This window comes from Tamandua tetradactyla, chromosome 3 (assembly GCF_023851605.1).
Source record: "Tamandua tetradactyla isolate mTamTet1 chromosome 3, mTamTet1.pri, whole genome shotgun sequence".
Classification (NCBI taxonomy): Eukaryota; Metazoa; Chordata; class Mammalia; order Pilosa; family Myrmecophagidae; genus Tamandua; species Tamandua tetradactyla.
In genome coordinates this window covers 135,240,790-135,261,632 of record NC_135329.1, presented here as the reverse complement: position 1 = coordinate 135,261,632, position 20,843 = coordinate 135,240,790, and the positions used below count along the sequence as shown (strand labels likewise).

Below are 20,843 nucleotides of genomic sequence, written 5' to 3'. Positions count from 1 at the left end.
AATCTGATTGTAGAGTCTGTTCTTACTACATGCCCTGCTGTGTCTCAGGTAGGTAAGCTTAAGTACAATCAGTAGAGTGAGAGTGAGTAAAATAAGCAATGAAATATTATTGAATGCCTATTATGTGACAATTACTTTACACACATCATCTTACTTAATACTCCCAAAGGTACTGTGAGCCTAAGCACTTTTATCCCAATTTGGTAAATAAAGAAATAGTTTCAAATACCTTTAAAACATTGTGGAACATTAAATGAGCAATAATTGGTGGTACCAAATTGAAACTCATGTCTGCCTGACTCCTAAAAGCTAGCCTTTCTCATCATGCCACTGAGCTACTCATTGATGTGCCTCACAGAGGTTTGTTCCAAGTGAGGATATTCAAAGCTTATACCTGGTAGAACAGAATTTTCTCATAGAGCATCAGTATCACATCTGTCTCATCTCAAAGTCCACACTAGTTCCTTTTGAGCCCCACTTCACATATCACAATGAATTCACTTAGCTGTATGGTATTTTGGCATGCTGTGAATTGTGTGAAGTTGCTTTTTCTTTTCTTCTTTTTTGTGGTTCTCTTCTTTTTTTGTTTTTGGTTACTTACCTTCCCACCTAACTTAACTTTTTCTAATGCTTTTCATTATTTAAAAAGTGCCCAAATTTTAAGAATTGGAGTTTAGAGGGAAAGAGAGTCAAGAGTTTTATTTCTTCTTTCAGAAGCTTCAATCAAACTTCAGATAGTTAGATTAAATGCTTTGGAAAGCCTACCTATGTATTTTTTTTTTATTTCCTTTTTTTTTCTTTTCGCTTTTGTTTTTTTCTCTCTCTCTCTTCAGTTTTCGCTTTTCCCTGCCCATCTCATCATCTTTTCAACATCAGCTGCAATGATTAAAGACCATCATCAATGCTAAATTCACTAAATGTTAATCTAGGGTACTTACTATTTTCTCTCTTCTTAATTTTAATATATATTCAAAAGGAACAGCCATATTACAGAATAAAATATAGAGATGTTGGGGTATACAATCAAAGAAGTCAATAGAGCTATAACAGGAGAAATACATTTAAGGGAAGATTCTAAAACCATCCTCATCTATTTGGTTAAAAAAAAAAAATTACATTTCAGACAGTATTTATTCTCCAGAGTTCAACAGCATTTAACCAACAAGTTACAATTAGGACTATAAAAATATTTTAAAGAGTGGAAAACCGTAATATTGCCAAAGTTTGATTGAAAAACCAAAACTGTTCAAAAGTTCAGCAGTTTTCAATAAGCACTCTCTATACAAGCTTTTAAGTGTGCCCCACTCAATGGAAAATATTACAATTTACAGTCATTTTCTACATAGTGTTAAATCAGAATCCAAAGGTTAAAAGGTAGAAAGGAAAAGGTCAAACTTTCTTACTCAGTTTTTATCTGTTCTGTCATTGCAATCTAAGACCATCTAAATAAGCAACATGCCTTAGATGCCAGGTATGCCTAAAAATGAAATAAGCTTATTGCGACGAGTTGGAATAACAATGTTCCTTTTGAAAGATAAATATGTTTAAATGAAACCCAACCTTTACTTATCCCAAAATTATACAACGATTTCATCAAGTACAGCAAGTTTTTGTTTGTTTTATTGTTCTTTCTAGAGGAAGACAAGAAAGGATGATTTTTTTCCTTCTAATTTTTTATTTTATTTTATTTATTGTGTTCCAGAAAATGACTATTGGTTCTTGTCTTCCTTCCTAATGATAACCATATCCAAATCATGGAGAGCAGTGTTCTTCACATAGTGGATACATATTAATACTTTTTGATTGGAAGGGTATGGAGAGATCTTTGGGGAGTTCTCAATTCAATGGATAACCTACTTTAATTGCAAAACTGATTTTGTTTACCATATTATGTTAATATATGTAATAAGCACCTAGAACAGGAAAGCTGAGGTCAAATATAATGAATTAACAGTTAGGGAGGGACAAATATTTTTTGAATGACAATTTATTCAGACATTTTGTTATTTTTAATACTCATGAGATAGTTGTTAATATTGCTACATTGCAGAAGAGGGTTAGAGAGGTTAACATATTTCCCAAGGAAATAAATTGATTTCTCATTTATTAAATACCCAGAAAGGTTGACTTACTTCCCAAAGAAACAAAGCCAGTGAGACATAAGGTAGATATTAAAAGCCAGACATGTCTATTGCCAAGCACAAGATATTTCTATTATATAACGTATATCTTTACTTATTCGTGGCTTATCTTTCTGAAAAATTAGAATGAGGTATTCATATCTGACATTATTTGATTGTTCTGGTTAATTTTCAATCAGACATTGCTTTTTTCCCCTCCATTTCAGAAATATCCCAGATGAGTTTGCAGTCTAGTTAATTAGTGATGATTCATGGTTACAAATCTAGAGCCAAGTTTTGAATTCCTTAATGAAATGGAATTTTAAATGTTATTAAATGATATTTAAAATAATATTTTGCATTTATTTGGTATTTCTCACTTTTTCATGAGCCATCATACTCATTCCAAAGGTGAGCTGCCAAAAAACAGGTAGTTAAATGATGGCAGACTAGGACTGGACACTCTTTTTCTTGACCCTAGTTTGAGGTTCTCTTTACTCGCTCTTCTCTTCCTCTGTTGCCCCTAAAATCTGTAGTCCATCACAGACCCAATCATGTCCTAAACCACCTTAAATTTCCCTCTGGTCCACAGAAAAAGACGTAAGAGCCATAATTAGTGCTCAACATCTCCCATAATCTGCCCCCAGATATCTCTGCAGTGTTATTTGAATGACCGCCTTCAGTATCTCCCCTTTTCATCTCCAGCCCTGTACTGCAAATATTTTAAACTGCTTAATCTTGTTGCCATTGTTTTCAAATTCTTTGTGATGGGAATTATTGTGTCTGTCTTTCTTATAAACCCTTTCTACCCTGCCTTGGTAATTGATAAACATTAGATAGATGCAAGCTGAGCCAATAAGACCTTCAACTTGGGATTTTAAAGATGGCAGTAAGGATTGGGAAGCCACTTGCCTCTCTCATTATAACGGGATAACTATGTGAGCTCAAGTAGCTCCTGGTTACGGTTCTAACCCCAGCGAGAAGCGTCTCAGGGAGAATGTAACCAACATACAGTAAAGAGCAAAAACTGAGAAACGGAGAGAAATCTGTAATGGAATTAAGTTTCTGTTTCTAGCTGTCTCTGGATTCATTCTTAAAGTTCTCAATATGTGACACGATGAATTTATAGTTTCGTACCCAGGGTAGTTTGATTTGGATTTCAGCCACTAGCGACCGAGTATTATGACTCACAAAACTCGCGGTTTCACATTCATGCTATGAGGCCCAATTTCAATGTCTCCTCTCCTGTGACACCATCCAAGATTTCCCCATTTGAATGACTGACTCCCTCAAATCGATGCCCTGGAGCAGTCTGGTGCCAGTTTGGGTTTGGCAGTCCTGATGGTTGGCCTTTCATGTACGTCAGCCTTCTTCACTAATCTGCCGGTCAGTCCATCTAACGAACCCCATGCCCTAATCACTGATGCTATCTTCACATATCCAATTTGAACATAGTAGGTGTTAAATAGATGTTCGTGTCCTTAAATTTTCATTTGACTTCGTTGCCTTTCTTGAGACAATATAGGCAAGAATATATTCTGGAGACAATTGTTTAGAGACAATATATAATGCAATGTGAGATATGATTATAATGTAATAATGGACATAATTATTCTGGTATTAATGTGATTATCCTGAAGAAATTATGGGACTGCATGCTTATTTCTGCTCTTGATTTAAAGAAAGAAAAGCAAGTTGTCTGTTCTGTTAGTGCAGGGCTCGTGTTCTGAGAAGAATGACTTCAGCGAGCTATAAACCACAGAGGAGTGTGACAAATTGCAATGGCAAGGCTATATTTGTACTTCTTGGTACAGAAGATTGTGATATGACTTTGTGAAATATAATCCTTTTCTGGACAATTCAAGCAGCATAACACTGAAAACTATTGGCAGCACTTAATAAAGATTTATTATGCGGGGGAAATGGTCTCATATTCCAGCTATGGACATTGTGATGAACTTTAAGGATATAGAAAAAAAGGGTGAGGCCCTGAAAAGACATGCTATTAGTTCATTCTATTTATCTGCATGTGAAAACTGAAGTGATTAATTGAGGCAATGATCTAGAAAAAGAGGCCGTACTTTTCCCTCAGATATCTGGATTATCTCAGAGAAGAGTGGGAGAAGCAAGAATGATGCTGATTGGCTAAATTATCACAATTTTCATCTTCACTTTGCATATGTGGGCATGACATCCATTTATTTTTGTAATTCAGTCTGTGCAGTATTTTTGCAAACTTGAGGAAAGCAGGTCTGTTCAAGCATTTATCCTTTCATGGCTGAAAGCCAATAAAAGGGTGATTTAAGGCCTAATAATCATTGATGACTTTTGTGGAAATGTTTTTATTTGAAGGATATAAGCTGTCTTTAGAATAAGGTGGTTTTGTATTTGACTTTTGGTATGGTGCTTAATAAGACTCTACCCACCTGAAATAATCCCCCTCAGTCTTTGAAAGGAGGAGGGTTCTTGGCTCACTCTGTATTCCCTGAACATAGGGAGAGAATGGACAGCAGCAGAATGGGAGTAGACTTCGCTGACATCTGGGCTAGAGAAATTTTTCTAGAGGAAAAGCTTCAGGCAGAATAGGCTCCAAGAGGCAGTATCTCTAGCAATCCTGGGTTCTAAAAATAGCAGCAGCAGCAAAAGCAGTATTTGTAAGCTAAGAAGTATTCCGTACAGGTTTGAACCAGGTAAGCGTCTGTTTAGCGTATTTGGTTGTTTTAAAGCCATACTACCATATACACAAATATCAAGTACCTAAGGAGATTCTAAATCATGTGTGTGTGTGTGTGTGTGTGTGTGTGTGAATCTAAAAAAAAAAATAGCCCTCTTAGAAAATAGTAATGATCCCTAAATGATTCAATTTTCAATAAAATATTACAAACTCCTGAACTGTTTGCTTGTTTCATGTTTTGCATTGAAGGAGTTCTGCCCCTTGAATAGTTGGGTTTACTAGTCTGGCTTCAAATGTTAACCTTGTCTGTCAATTTAAATATAACCAAATCAAAACCACCTACTTAAGCCCTTCAAAGGCCATAAATGATATGGTAACTTCTGCAATCACACTGTGGTTTTTGAGAGTATTTGATGAGAATCCAAAGCATTTACTGCCAGACTTTCCTAGATATTCCAACTCATTCTCTCATCAGTGTGCTTACAGTGTTTGTAAAGAGTCAGTAGGGTTTTGGTTGTTTGTTGTTGATGTTTGATGAACTATTTTAGCAGCTTATATTTTGAGAGCTTGTTTAAGAGAAGACATTTTCTAGTAGCAATTGTAATTTTAACAACAGATTCACTCCTTATAGCAAATCTCCACTGGGGTAGAACTAAAATCTGGAAGTAATCAGCAACCACTGAGCATCAGAAATCCTTCAAAAAGAACATTTAAACACAGCTGGAGTCTGCTGGTAACTGGGATAGGATTCAGGTACCTAATCCTTTGGGGTTAGTAGGCATCCCCCTTCCTCCTTGTCTTGGATGTGGAACTAAAAAGCCCCAGGATGTTGATGGTTGCAAAGAAACTATGGCATCTGACACCTGCTGGGAGCAATGAATAAAGAACTATGCCTGCCCTCCTTGGCTTGTTCCTATGCTGCTCACTACTGGAGTCCCAGTCTTTTCTTCTTTCCTGGGTTTCAGAAGGAGAGATGAGCTCCGTTTAGCCGTTTAGCCGTGTAAACAATTTTGATAAGTAAGAGAAGCCCTTGCTCTTGTGGCAGTCATTTTTGACATACGTGCTTGACCTATACCATAGGGAAGCCTAGTTAAAAAGTAAACAGAATCACACCCTTCACTTCTGAGCGCTATGGTCATAATTATTCTGGAAGAATCCTAATTCCAAGGCAGGCTTTTGGTTCAGTTGGTCTGTTTCATTTACTATTGGACAGTGGGTTTCCAGGAAATGAAGTAAAGCTTGGCTATTCCTGACAATTTGTGCAGGCTGAGTTATTTAATACTTCATGCTCCAACCAGTCTTGTCCAGTTCCTTTGGGGATGATTACAGTTCGATTTAGAAGGAAACAGATGCTAATAAAGAACTGACAGTCTCTTTTATCTATGGTATTTCATAAACAATGAAGACACAATAGCCCAGAAATCTCATGATAATTGAGGAAGATAAGGATATAAGAATGTAGCACTTGGCTCCTTTGCTTTTAGTCAGCAAAAACTGGGATTGTTATTAAATTAAAGGGAAATTCATCAAAAAAAATGTTTTCAGCCACCAAAGAAAAAGGAAAATCAGGGATCCTCTAACAAGCTCTGTCTTAAATCCCAAACCCTAAGCATGTGCAGCCTACCCAAATTATTTGCTTATAGGACCAATTACTCTAAATTCTTCCAGTTCAAACTAGTCATTGATTTCCTTGCTAAAACTCACACATTTCTCTATTTGGCAAGTAAGCCAGAGCACAATATTTTGCATTCTGTTGAAATGTATTTTTTTCCTCTAGAGAATGAATGAAAATGTGTTCCCTGCCATATGCCTGATATTTTCTGGTTGTATTTGTTCACCTATTTTTTGCTCTATAATATCTGGTGCTGTGAGATACGAATCCCAAGCATTCTTGAGATATAATCTGGTTGAAAGGAAAACACACACATACACACACAAAAATGGGTAAAATCTGGTTAATTGTAATTACTAGCAAAGTCAGTGAGTTTTAAGAGATACTTTCCATTTGACTTACTTACAGAAAATGAATACTCTTTTATTTCTCAGGTAAATATTACAATATTTAACCAAAAATTTATACCCAAGTGATGCTTATCCTTTATCCTCTCTTTCTTCTCCTTTTCCCTGACTCTTTCCCTCTCCCCCTTCCACCTCCTCCACCCCCTTCCACTCCAAGAAGAGAGCATAATCTCTTTTTGAACTTTCATCTTCCTTCAGAATAAGTCATCACCAGTGGCCCCATTAACAGCCTTCTCCAAATGAGTGGCAGTAGGTATCTGGGGCCCCTTATTTCTTCTCTAACCCTCCCTTCCCTTTGCAATGCACTAGGAGCCCTGCTGTAACAATAAAACTATCTAGAAAAATATACCTCTGACTGTTATACCTGGGTGGTAAGATATGGGTGATATTCCTTTGTCTTTTTTTTAATTTTGATTTTTTTCTTTAATGAAAGTGGATTATTTGTATTAAAAGACCTAAAAATAAAGTTGAGTCTGCTTTTAGAAGAATTCATTTCATCTTTGAAAATTCCATACCTGAAGTTTCTAACAACATGACTTGTCTATTCCCTAATTCTTTCTACCAACATGTATCCAATGCATGTTAAGTACCTAGTTGGCCTCAAAAACACAAAATCAACTAAACACAATTCTTCCCCTCCAGGTGTGGAGCAATTTGCTACAATGGTGTGTTGTGGGAACACAGGTTCAGGGCACAAGCAAAACTCTTTTCAGCATAGCATATTTATTGCACAGTGTAAAGAGTTCAGAAAGGGCAAGTAATGTTCTTCTCATTTGCTCAACCAAAGAGTCCATAAGAGCAGGGGAAGGAGTCCCATCATGGCTGGTCTCCTGGGGTTGCCAACAACTGCTCTGGGATGGAGTCAGGTGGTCTCCTGGAGTGGCCAAAAACTGCTCTGGGTTGGGATCGATAGAGGACAGTCCCGCATGCCCCACTTTGCATCAGAGAAGAGAGACAAATCCACACTGTTGCAGAGTGGTTTTTATTGAACTGGGAATGGGTTGGGGGACCTGTCAGTGAGCATTCCTTTTCTGATAAGCATCTGGGGATACTACTTCTGAGTTCTCCGATTAATTTCTGACTGGACCCCTTCATTAGACTTAACAATCTCCCCTAAGTTGTGGAATGGCACAGGAGGAAGAGATAGCAGTGTCTGCGTGACTTGGCATGTGTTTGTGACTTCCCCAGAGAAGGAGGTAGGGGCTGGATGATGGCCACTTAAAAGGTGTCTGTGATTTTCCTGACACAAGGACCACACAATTTTGGCATTTTTTCTGTAATATTTGTCTTATGCTAACATGGTGGTGGTTGTTGTTGTTTTGGGGCGGGGAGGTGCATGGTCCAGGAATCGAACCTGGGATTCCTGCCTGGAAAGTGAGCATTCTACCACTGAACCACCCATGCACCCTACACTAACATGGTTTTTATCTTGTACATTTCATAGTTTTGTTTCTATATTTTTACAGCATGTTTAGAAGAACTAGTAGCTTTGAGTTTTTCATATACTAAATCAGAATTTTACTTTTTGTGTGATATTATCTTCATATTCTCCTACTCATGAAACCAGAGATTAGTCATACATCGTTTTATGTTGTTTTGGAAATTTCATGCCATAGAATATGCATTTACTAAATACGTGCAAGCTCAGATTAAATAAATCATCATGGTATTGCTGAAAATGCACTAGTTGATGTGTAGAGAGTTAGAATCCAGGGCTCTGATTCCAGCCCTACCACCAAATTGCTGTGTGATGAAGAATAAATCATAAGCTCTCTAGGACTCAGTGTGCCATCTAATTGATAAGAGCTTTGTACAGGCTAATCTCCAATTCTCTTAAGATCTAGAATACTATGATGACATATGTGTATATACCAAAGGTGTATATATATGGTCAAAATTTGACTGCATCATAGGTATTGTTTCTTAAAATATGAGGAACCCAAGAAGGGTAAATAGTTGGAATGATATTCTCTCTACTTATTCACTCATACACTCAAAGTAATGTAACTAAACTGTTACTATATGTTAGATACAGTAAGTGATGGGAATACAAACTTTAGAAAAGCAGACATTGTCCCAATTCCCACTGAGGTTTTCACCTAGTGTTGGTGCTTCTCTACTGAGGGCAATTTTGTCCCTGAGGGAACATTTGCAATGCATAGAAACATTTTTGGTTGTCACAACTTGCAACTAGCGCGTAGGATCTCAAATGCTGCTAAAGCTTCTACAATGATAAACCCTTACAACGAAAGTTCATCTGGCTCAAAGCATGAATAGTGCTGAGGTTGAGAAACTCTGGTAGCAGAAGAGACTGACATTCATAGAAAGGCTCCCAGTATGAATGTGGGCGCCTAAGTCAGCTTCTCTGAAAGATCATACCAAAAAGAAAAAAAAGAAAAGGAGACTATAAGAAAGCTTACAAATTCCATCTTGAATGTAATGCTATCTACAGTTTCAAAATGTGTATAAAAGCTTTCAAAAGCCACTGAGATTAGGCCAAATCTAGAAAAGAAAAGAACATTAGAAAATGTGGAGGCAGTAAATATCAGAAAGCAGAATCATAAAGTAAAATATTCTTTCTCGTGGGGAGGCATGTACTCTGCAGCACAAAAGCTCTATCTCTATTTGCAGGAACTAGGTGAACAGGGTTAGCAAAAGGAGCCATCCTGGACTCAGGCTGATTTAAAAAAAAAAAAAAGAAGCAGTTACGAAGCCTCAGAAAGAATGATACATAGCCGAGCCATATTTGAAGGGGACATTCTGTGTGTGTGCTAGCAGAGCAGGTAAATACCTTTAGGTTCCAAAGTCTATTAGATTAGTTGTTAAGTTTGGTTACCTGTTAGGTTAGGTTTTGAAACCTGTCATGTCAGATTACACACATAAATGCACAGACAGAACGTCTGCCTATAGCTTGTCTTGGAAAAACAAAACTCATTAAATGATGAATAATGAAGAGAAACTAGCATAGAGTAATAGAATGATACAAGAGAAAAAGTGGTAAATAAGAGCAAAGCTTAGTAGCAGATCAAGAATAATCACCAGAAAGATGAATGGAGCAGATGAAAACTGTGACCAAACATTCTTCTATTATTTAAAACAAATGAATTTATGAAGGAAGACCACAAAATAGAAATATAAGAAATCAGGGAAGAGAGGTTGAGACAACAGGAGGAGATAAAACAAATTGGTAGAACTATAGAAAAAAATGAGACTAAAAATATGGCATACTGATATATGTAAATAGCTAAGGTCCTCCAGGAAGCAAATGCGAGAGATTTACTGCGGGAAAAGCTGGTGAAAATTAAAGGGAAAAGGGAGCATAGAACAGTCAGGGAATGTTTCCAGGCCATGACCCAAGTCTAACACCTTGAAAGGAAACAGAGAAGAAGGAAGGTCTGGAAGGGACTGCCTCAGCTGCAGCACAGCTCTGAGAAGCCATCAACTGGACTGAAATGGCATCTCAGTAAGGATTTCTCATTAGAAAAGTCCTTCACTGAGCAGAAATCTCCTAGCTGTGTAAATCAGTTACTGGGAGAAGCATGGGCGAGCCTCATCTGAATTATATGCTGCAGTGGATCTGAAAGGTGTGGCAGTTGGAGGAAATTAGCTAACTGTACTCCTCACAACAATTTGTCTGTTGACAAGAGATCTAGTCAGCACCCCTCCATGGCTGCCACACATATCCATTAGAAGAGTTTCATATTGGTGTCCAAAGCAATATCCAACTGTGTACAAAAGGCACATATAAAACAAAGAGATCCAGAAAGGTAGGAAATAAACTGATGGACAAAGTCATATCAGGCAAAGGCAAACAAAAATAGGTGGCGATGCTGCTCTTAATTTCAGAGGATTTGCAATTCAGCAAAAATAAAATAAAATAAAATAAATGAGACAAATATGGCACCTCAAAACTATGAATAATAATGAAAGCAATGTATAGCTGGACTTAATACAGCTATAGCAGAAGTTAGTGGAAAATTCATTGTCATAAAACTCAAAAAAATATTTTCTAAATATATATTTTTTTAATGAGTGTGTTGGTTTGAGGCTCTTATGTATCCCAGAAGAGCTATGTTCTTTTTCCCTAGTGCAGTCTTGTGGAGGCAAGTTTACTGTTTGGGCAGGACCCTTTTGATTAAATTGTTTCCACAGAAATGTGCCTCCCCCAATTGTGAGTAGGACCCTTTGATTAAGTGGTCTCCTTGGAGATGTCTCTGCCCATTCAAGATGGGTCTTAATCCACTTAGTGGAGTCCTTTAAGAGGGAAACACTTTTGGAAAAATCTCAGAGCCAACACAGACAGAGACATTAGGAAATACAGAAGGAAAATACCCACAGGGAAGCTATTTGAAACCAGAAGCCAAAGGACCAGCAGACACCAGCCACATGCTTTCCCAGCTGACAGAAGTGTCCAGGATGCCATCAGCCTTTCTTGACTCAAAGTATCTATCTCTGGATGCCTTAGTTTGGACACTTTTATGGCCTTAGAACTGTAAACTTGTAACTTAATAAATCCTCTTTATAAAAGTTAACTCATTTCTGGTATATTGCATTCTCATAGAATTAGCAAATTAAAACAATGAGTAAAGCACATACTAAAAGATTAATAAAAGAACAAAAAGAGAATGCAGAATTAATAAAGAAAAAAGCGGAAATCCATGATTTAGATTTGTGAGATCTTTTTTTTAGGAAAATAAAAAATAAAAGAGATATGCCAGCTAATCTAATAATTAAAAAGGAGATTGTATAAAGATACAACGTAAGAAGTTAAATTGGCAAAAATAAACACAAAAACAAAGAAAATAATCAGCTCTCAATTCTGAGTAAAGAAAATGAAAACTTGGAGGAAATGACAATTGTCTAGGAAAAGAGTTTACCAAAATTTACCTTGGAGTACATAAAAAATTTAAAGAGACAGCAGAAGTTTTCAGTGGCTCCAAAGATAATTGCCTAGATGGTTTTACAGGGAAATTCTACTAGAGATTTAAGATGCAGATGATTTAGCACCTAATCATTCCAGAGCATGGAAAACAAAGGAAAACTTATTTTAAATTAAGTGATTAGAGCCTTGCTACTAAATTCTGACAAAGATTCCCTGTGAAAGATATCTACACAAGAATTTCACTTGTCACAACTGATTAAAAAAAAACACCTAAATAAAATAATAGCAAACAGAATCCAGCAACCCATTATTATTATCATAATAAGTTGCTTGCAGGAATGATGTGAGGAATTTTTCGTATAACTTTTTTATTTCTTTGCATGTGCAGGCACCAGGAATCAAACTCCAGTCTCCAGCATGGCAGGTAAGAATTCTGCCACTGAGCCACCATCATACCACCCCATATAACTTTTTTAATCAATCCTAACATGCACTTTTTCATATTTTAATATCACAGAAATATTGATATTTTATAATCAATAGCATAAAATTTTATAATTGCCATTAGCCAGTGGTAATTTTGACCAAGTTGCAGAAAATATTACTTTGCTACATCATGGAAAAACGCAAAACAGAGTCAGGATCAAAGCGTCCTATAATATGATGGAACATGGTTGTATTAGTTAGAGTTCTCTAGAGAAACAGAATCAACAGGGAACACTCACAAATATAAAATTTATAAAAGTGTCTCATGTGACTGTGGGAATGCAGAGTCCAAAATCCACTGGGCAGGCTGTAAAGTCGACGATTCCAATGGAGGGTCAGGACGAACTCCACAGGAGAGGCTCACCGGCCAAAGCAGGAAGAGAGCCTGTCTCTTCTGAATACTCCTTAAAAGGCTTCCAGTGATTAGATTGAGCATCACTCATTGCAGAAGACACTCCCCTTGGCTGAATACAAATGGAATCAGCTATGGATGCAGCTGATGTGATCATGATCTAATTCTATGAAATGTTCTCATTGCAACAGACAGGCCAGCACTTGCCCAACCAGATAAACAGGCACCACCATTTGGCCAAGTTGACACATGAACCTGCTCATCACAATGGCAATGATGTAAGGAGGACTATCATAGTGTAAATGCTACAAATGAATCTGAAAAAATTCAACGCCTATGTTCACAATCAATTAATGGAAACATAAAAATATAAAATATTATAAATGTAACTGACTCAGTTGAACAACACATCTGGTGTATAAAGGGAAAGAACAAAATTATTTTTACTAAAGTCAATAACAAAATGAAAATAGCCAATATTCTCATTATTATTTAACATTGTACTGGTAATACTAACCAATATAATGAGATGAGAAAAAAAATAGAAGAAATTTGAAGGGAGAAAGCAAAATTATTATAATATTCACCATATATTATTATAAATGCATTTTTAAAAATTTCACACCATATTAATGCATATCCTATTTAAAATGCTAAATGAAAAATGACAATAAAAAGTCAGACAGGAAATGCCCCTCCAGAAATGGGGATATGTCAAATGACACAGGAGAAAGCTTGGCTACTGGTCAACCAAGGGTTAGATGCTCTGAGGTGCCATTCCTCTATAGAATCTCTGAACAATTAGCAAAAATGGAAGGGCCATCTTCCTCAGAATTCTAAGAATCAGTTGAAAAGTTGCAATAGCTAAGCAAATGCTGAATCAATAAAGCTCAGCTTTAAAAAAATGCTTGAAGAAGCTTGTGGTGCCCCGTTGCCCCCTCCCCCACCTCTTCCCAGGCACAGTGTAGAGCCAGCCTACACTCTCAAATGGGTCCCTGACCCTGCTTTGGAAGGAACAGAAGAACCCCTATGCACATACAGGAGTGCTTGTTTGCGTTATTAGTCTATCCAGGAGCTACCGGAATAAGGAACTTCATCTCTGGCTTGCCCTCACAGGAATTGCCCCATGGGCAAAAGCAGCCTGCAGACAGTTAAAATATTGTTAGAAACAATGAACTCAACATGACCTAGTGGCCTGCTTTAACTCATACAATGCAGCACCCAGGAAGGGCAGAAAGTCTATTTTAAAGGTGGTAGAGTGGCATTCAAATTCCTGCAAATGGGAATTCTTTAGGTCATGGGCAAGCACAAACCCAAGAAAAGATGCAGACACCAAACAAGGAGGGGGTCCTGCACTTCACATTTGCCTTAAGCTGGCCTTCTTGATAGCAGGGATAAACCCTGAATGAGAGCACCAGCCAAAGCAGAGCTAATCTGCAAAAACTATGAAAGATGTTATTCGTTTTGGTTGATTTCCTTTTGTTAGCTCCTTGCACTGAAGAAAGTCTCTGTCATATTTAAAGCTGAATGGAAATTTGAGAAACGTACAGCCTAAGATTTAAATCCCAGAGTTAACACTTTAAAATATAAAAATGTACAGCATGCAACAAAAGATATAAGACCAAGAAACAGAACATGATGGTCCATCCAAAGGAATAAGATAAGAATCCAGAAACCATCAACAAAGAAGATGAGATTTTGGATATACAAACACAGACATTAAAAATGTGATCCTCATGTTCAAGGAGATAAATGTGAACACAGAAAAAGAAGCAAAGGATATCAGGAAAACAATGAATGAACAATATGAGAATTTCAACCAAGAGGTAGAAATTTTGAAAAGGAACCAAACAGAAATACTGGAGTTGAAGACCACAATAAATGAAATGAAAAACTCCTTAAGGGGTTTCACAGCAGAGTGACACTACCAGAACAGTCAGTGAGCTCAAGTCAATGAACTCGAAGACAAGACAATTGAAATGATCAAGTCTGAGGAGTAGAAAGGCAAAATTTTAAAAAAGTGAACAGACCCTAAGAGACCTGTGGGATACCATCAAGCATACCAGTAATTGCATCATGGAAGTCTCAGAAGGAGAAAAAAGAAAGGGGCAGAAAGAATATTCAAAGAAATAAGGGCAGAAAACTTCCCAAATTTAATGAAAGACATGAATATACACATTCAAGAAGTTCAGTGAACCCCGAACACAATAAACTCAAAGCAAAACATGTCCAGACCTGTAGTAGTCAAACTGCTGAATACCAAAGACAAAGAGAATTCTGAAAGCTGCAAGAAAAAGCAATATGTTAGGAACAAGGGTGTTCCCATGAGATTGAGAGCCAATGTCTCATCAGAAGCCATGCAGGCAAGAAGGCAGTGGGAAGAAATATTTAAATTGCTGAAATAAAACAATTTCCAGTCAAGAATTTTATATCTGATGTGACTGTCTTTCAAAAATGAAGGAGGGATTAAGACATTCCCAAATGACATAAGCTGAGAGAGGTCATCACCATCAGAACAGCTCTTCAATGAATGCTAAAGAGAGTTCTTCAGACTGAAAGGAAAGTGCATAAAAGTTTATAATCACCATCAACAGGTGGTAATTGTGACCAAGCTGTATGAAACTTGGATCAAAGCAGCATAAAGAAATAAAGACTTATTGTAAAGATAGCTATATAATTATAAATGCCAGTACTTTTGAGTTTTTTGATATGTAACTCCATTTTTTACTTTTTAAAGTTTCTAAATACAAATACATAAAAAGTAATGATAAAACTTTGGTTCTGGACACATAATGTACAAAGATATAATTTGTAACAAGCACACCATAAAGGTGGGGGGACAGAGGGTTAAAGGAACCGTGTTACATGTATGTTATTCATTTATCAAATCAATCATGATAGTTATATATTTAGGATATTAAATTTACTCCTTAGGGTGAATAAGCACATGAAAGAATGTTCAACATCATTGGCCATTAAGGAAATGCAAATCAAAATCACATTTGCACCCACTAGAATGGGGACTATTATAAAAATAGAAAATAACAAGTGTTGGAGGGGATGTGGGGAAATAGGGACATTTGTTCATTGTTGTTCAGAATGTAAAATGCTGCAGCCACTGTGGAAAACAGTTTGGCAGTTCCTCAAAAAGTTAAATATTAAATTACCATATGACTCAGCAATTCCATTTCTAGGTATTTACCTAAAAGAATTGAAGGCAGGGATGCGAACAGATATCTGCACACCAATGTTCACGGTGACTTTATTCACAACTGCCTAAAGATGGAAATAACCCAAGTGTTCATCAAGAGATAAATAAACAAAGTTCGGCATATACATATAACAGAATATTATTCAGCCATAAAAGAGGATGAAGTTCTGATACATGAAGACATCATGCTGAATGAAATAAGTCATACACATAAGGACAAATATTGTATGATCTCACTGATGCTAAATAATTAGAGGGAGGTGAAATGGTGGCTCAGTGGCAGAATTGTCACCTGCCATGTTGGAGACCCAGGTCTGATTTCCGGTGCCCGACCGTGCGAAAAAACAAGCAACAACAAAAAAGCAATAATTAGAACAAGCAAATTCATCAAGTCGGAAACTATAATTCAGGTTACCAGGGGCTGAGGTGAGGGTAGGGAATGGGGTGTTAATACTTCATTGTTACAGAGTTTCTGTTTGGAGTAATGGAAAACTTTGGGTAATGGATGTTGGAGAATTCTGAATTCTGAATGTAATTAATACCACTGAATTATATAATTTGAAAGTGGTTAAAAGGGAAAATTTTAGGTTGCATATTTTACTAGCATAAAAATTAAAACAAAGATTGTACAACACAAACAGTGAATTCTAATGTAAACTATGGAATATAACTAAGTATAATTATAAAAATATTGTTTTATCAGTTGTAACAGAAATCTCACACTAATGCAAAGAGTTAACAGGGAAAACTGTTTGTGAGGGGGATATATGAAAATGCTGTGTTTTCTGCTCAGTTTTTCAATAAAGACCTCCTCTAATAAGAATTTTTTTAATTAAATTAAATGAAAAGCAAAAGGACATAGGAACCAACCCAGAAGTAGTCCCAATGACCAAAGCTGGGATAATTTGAGCAATATGATGATATAATTATAGTATTAGATTATTAACCCAAATAATAAAGTGAATATTAATGAATCCATATAGATATAAATGGATGAATTAAATGAATGAATGAATGAATGGGGAAGAAAAGACAAATCTTTCTTAACTCTTCTTAACACATGGAAGAATACTGATCATAAATGTAGAAGAAATGAGGGGGGAAAAATCACCATTAGAATATGACAGTAATTATTGATACAGGCAAGATCCATGGATGAATGCTAAAAGTAGTGAGTGAAACTTTAAAAAGAAATTTTGCATAGCCAGAAAGTATCTTCTCTAAATATTTACTAATTACTGTGGTGGTTTAACATATGTTTACGTATTTGTGGATACCCCTCCCTATAGGGGGTGAAGCTTAATTCCCACCTCTTGAGTGTGTATGGGATTTATTGTCTCACTACTAATGAAAAGCCTATGAAAAGGGAAGAGTGGTAACTTTATAATGGAATCCCTGGCATACACCATTCTGACCAAATGATCAAAGTTAGCATCACCAGTGATAAGTCATGTTGATAACAATAATCCTTTGATATCATGCAAGGAAAAGAGCACTTATTTTACTGTTATTCTCCCCCTAAATCTGTACTCCCAGTCTAATCACGAGAAAATATCAGACAAATCCAAACAGAAAAACATTCTAAAAATATCTTGAAATCTTGAAAATTAAGAAACACATGGAAAACAAAGAAAGTTTAAGAAGTAGTCACAAATTGGAAGAGACCAATGAGACATGACAACTCAAAGCAGTGTTGTATCATGGATTGAATCTTGAAACAGAAAAAGAACATAAGTGGAAAAACTGGTGAAATCTGAATAAAGTCTGTAGTTTAGTTAACACTAGTTATAAAAGAATATACCATGGTTATATAAGATGTAACATTAGAAGAAGCTGGGTAAAGGGTTTATGGAAACTCTCTGAGCTATCTTTACAACTCCTATTTCTAAAATTATTTCAAGATAAAAGTTTATTTAAAAGGTCAAATATATTAATACAAAAATTTAATTATGACAGTTATACCAAGGACTGTTTACATTATTATGAGAACTAAAATAGAGTGATTGATTTTAATAAAGAAGGTCAGGCAAAACTTTGTTGAAAAGTGACACTTCAGCAGAGATCTGAGGAATGAATCAGAGTTATTTAGGCAAAGAGCAGATGGAAGAGTATTCCTGGAAGAAAAACGACATATGCAAAGAAGCTGTGATAGAAGAGAGAACAAGTTCCAAGGACTGTGAAGACATTGGAATAAAAAGGTGGGGCATGTGGTCCAAGATAAGACTGGAGAGCTAAGTAGAGACCAAAATCTGCAGCAACTTGTAGGCTATTTTTATTTGAAGAACAATGTTGAATCCTTGAAATATTTTAAGTATCACATGTTCAGATATGCATATTTTAAATATTACTCCAGCTGCTGTGTGGCACTACTGAGGAGGACCAATTAAGTTATTTTATAATCCTCATTGAGAGCTTGCACTACAGTACTAGTGACAAAATGGTGAATAGTGGGCAGATTTGAGAACATTTAGAAAGAAACACTGATAGGACTTCATTTTTTGTAAATGGGGATTGAGAATGAGAGAACTGTCAAAGTTGACCATAGGATGGTTTAATCCCAATTACGTATCCATGGGCTTTGCCATGTTTCTCTTTAGCTCCTCCTACAAAAGAAAGACTGTGTTTCCCAACACCTCAATTTTGAGTTTGGGTCATTCCTTGGCCTCTAAGATGTTAATAGATATGACGCAGGCACAAACTTGAAAAGATTCTTGGTGTGGTCATGTGTCTGCTCTTCTTTCTCTACCACGGTCATACAAGTATGGCCAGGATAGCCTCTGGAGCAGGGGACATGAGAACAGAGCCGAGTTTCCCAGGCATTCCACTCAACGCCATCCTAGCTCATTGTCATGCAACCAACCAGTCACATAAGCAGCCTAGTCAGGATCAGCTGAGCCAACCTACCAAACTGTAGCTAACCCTATTCATAAATGAGGCTCATTCATGCCCAGCTCAGATCATTTGAGTCCTGCAGAACAGTGCTAGAAAATGTTTATTGTCTAATGCAGAGGTTCTATAACTGTTTGTAACCCAACGTTATGGTGGCAATAGTAGCTCATACAGATGGCACACCATGCCATTTATGGTGGTCTAGTGGGAACCACTGTAATTTGCCTACTGAAGGCTATTTTCACACACACACACGCACATCCCCCAATCAAGTCATCTGCTGCAGAACACCTCTCTCATAATAGAAGCTGAAAATGCCAAATACTGATTTTCCAGTCTCCCTTATATCTAGCCTGTGGAAATGATACATTAAAAATTTTTTTGATGTGGTCCCGTGAGAAAGAGTTTGGTAAAACAGAGGGGCATGGAAAAACATTCTCCCTTCTTTAATCTGACATTGTCGACTATGACGGTGAGAACTTCGGCGGCCACCTTGGGAAGCTGGTACACCAAGCCCAGTTTATGAGGTGACTAAATAGCACTGAGGATGACAAACCACAAAGACCGTATGATATCTTTGATGACATATTAACTACCCCTAGAAATAGCTATTTCCAAACATCTTATTGTGAGAGAAATTACTGGATAGGCCACACTTAGTTAGGTGTTCTCTTACAGGCAGCTGAAAACACTGATAACGGATCTCTTAACTCTTTAAACTGGTACAAGAAAGTACAAGAGCAGAGATATCCGATTTAAAAACAAACAGGTATTTTAATGACTCATGGATGGGGAGTGTGCCGACATTGCAGGGGCTTAGGGCAATTTAGGGGTCCCTGTCCACAGTCAGTATCATTACTTTAAGCAAATACCACGTTTGTCTAACCTTGATGCTATTACAAAAAAAAAGTATAAACCTAGTTTTTCTCATCCCTATTAATATTGCAGAAAGATGCATGCCATTTTTTTCTTGTTCAGCAATCTTTTATTTCGGGTATATGTAGTCAACAAGTAAGAGTAAAGTATGGCCTAGATCTGTGTGTTTACAATAATTTAAACATTTCTTACACCCATGTTTATGAAATTGATACAAATAAATTACAGTATATGAATTGGAGTGTTTGAGTGTGGTGATTATATTGTATTATTTACATTTCAGTGACTGAGACCATTTTTTTCCAACATGGTATTTGCTTAAAGTAATTATACTGACTGAGAACAGTGGCAGATTGAAATTAAATGTTTGGATTAAATATTTTGTCAGCAAACATGCAGCAACTGCTTTACTGCTGCTGCTTCTCTTCTATGCATACTGATTACAAAATGATTACAAAATGATTAGCTTTTATTTTGGCACAGTTTTAAAATACTTAGATAAATGCTGCTTGATATCCAATCTTCTAATTGTTTAAATAGCTGGAAGGAAAAAAAAAAGAAGAAGAAAATGGCCAAAAGGAATTTCAGGCAGTGCTTTAACTTCTACCTCAGTCCTCATTCAAATAAGTGAAAATTTGCCAAGTTTAGAAATGATTCTGGTTTCATGAAGTCTAAATTTTGACTAAATATAAACCCTTCCAGGTGTGCTCAATCCTGGCAGGTGGGGAAAAAAAGTGTCACTTCATGCTAAAAGAAGAAACACAGGAGACTATTTTTAAGAGGGTGTTCTTCTGGCTTTTTGAAGTTGATTGTCTCTTGCAAAATAGCAGTTGAATGTGCTATGGAAGTGAATAAGAACACAAGGTTTAAATTTACCCTGAAATACAGATGTATTTTTAATAACCATCATAGAAGTACTTGACAAGATATTTCAAGTTTTACTTTCCAGAATCAACTCTTTCCAGAATTAACTCTTTAAACTGGTACAAGAAAGTACAAGAGCAGAGATATCCGATTTAAAAACAAACAGGTATTTTAATGACTCATGGATGGGAAGTGTGCCGACATTGCAGGGGCTTAGGGCAATTTAGGGGTCCCTGTCCACAGTCAGTATCATTACTTTAAGCAAATACCACGTTTGTCTAACCTTGATGCTATTACAAAAAAAAAGTATAAACCTAGTTTTTCTCATCCCTATTAATATTGCAGAAAGATGTATGGCTTTTTGAAGTTGATTGTCTCTTGCAAAATAGCAGTTGAATGTGCTATGGAAGTGAATAAGAACACAAAGTTTAAATTTACCCTGAAATACAGATGTATTTTTAATAACCATC

The 20,843-nt window shown here is 36.5% G+C and overlaps 1 long non-coding RNA gene across 1 annotated transcript in view; it reads left to right on the top strand.

The window, feature by feature from the left end:
* LOC143676359 (uncharacterized) overlaps positions 1-12,123 on the top strand; it is a 54,169-nt gene extending 42,046 nt beyond the window's left edge. Inside the window, exon 4 of the long non-coding RNA XR_013172032.1 lies at positions 12,084-12,123. This is a non-coding gene — a long non-coding RNA (uncharacterized LOC143676359). The remainder of the gene's footprint in view (positions 1-12,083) is intronic.
* The last annotated feature ends 8,720 nt before the right edge of the window (positions 12,124-20,843 follow it).